The following is a 925-nucleotide window of genomic DNA, read 5'->3' as shown; positions in this document are numbered from 1 at the left end:
AATGCATGCACCCTTACATGTGCAGCCTTCTGGTATTTTCATGTGCCTGGGAGATGTGCGGGCATGGGGGCCCGTGGGCCCCATGCCATTTGAGTGCCCGGCGGCGGCGCTGCCTGCCGCCGGGAGCCCGCACCAGCATCGGCACCCGTCGGCCTGGCAGGCCTAAGCTGCTAAGGATCCCCACGCCCCCCACCACGTTGTGGGGGTTGCGTGTCCGGCAGGACGGGGAGCGGGGCCAGGGTGGGGTGACCCTGGGACGCTCAGCTGGGGGGAGGGTGGTCGGAGCCATGGAGAGGGTGCTCCATGGTCCACCCCCTCTCTTGATGCCCCTTGATCACGTGTGCCCCCTGCCCAAGGTCTGCTCACGCGGCCTATCATAGCGGGGTGACTGTAACACCTAGGGACCTAGGGGCTGGTGCTGACCCCCGGCCCCTCAGCAGTTGCTGCAATCACCTTCATCGCATCCCCGTGTTGCTGGCTAGCCCCTGTGCACTTGGGCCCGTGGCATCATGCTGCTGTCGCCCCTGAGGTCCAGAACATGAGGCGCTGCGCCCCCCAAACGCGCAGGAGGTCATTTGCGATCGTCACTGGCGCCGGCAAAGCCGTTGGAGGAGGAAGGTAAAGGTGGGGAAGAGCCTCCACAGGCTTAACTTCCCGGTTTTAACGTCTAGCTTTAGACCATTATTTGATATGCCCGACGCGCCAAGTGCAGTACCCCCCACTAGTAGTGAATGGGTCCCGGGGAGGCCTGTGCCGAAGCCTTGGCGATAAAGGTAAAGGTAAAGGTAAAGGTGGGGAAGAGCCTCCACAGGCTTAACTTCCCGGTTTTAACGTCTAGCTTTAGACCATTATTTGATATGCCCGACGCGCCAAGTGCAGTACCCCCCACTAGTAGTGAATGGGTCCCGGGGAGGCCTGTGCCGAA

Source organism: Chlorella variabilis (genome assembly GCF_000147415.1).
Source record: "Chlorella variabilis unplaced genomic scaffold CHLNCscaffold_187, whole genome shotgun sequence".
Classification (NCBI taxonomy): domain Eukaryota; kingdom Viridiplantae; phylum Chlorophyta; class Trebouxiophyceae; order Chlorellales; family Chlorellaceae; genus Chlorella; species Chlorella variabilis.
This window is presented reverse-complemented; position numbering follows the sequence as displayed.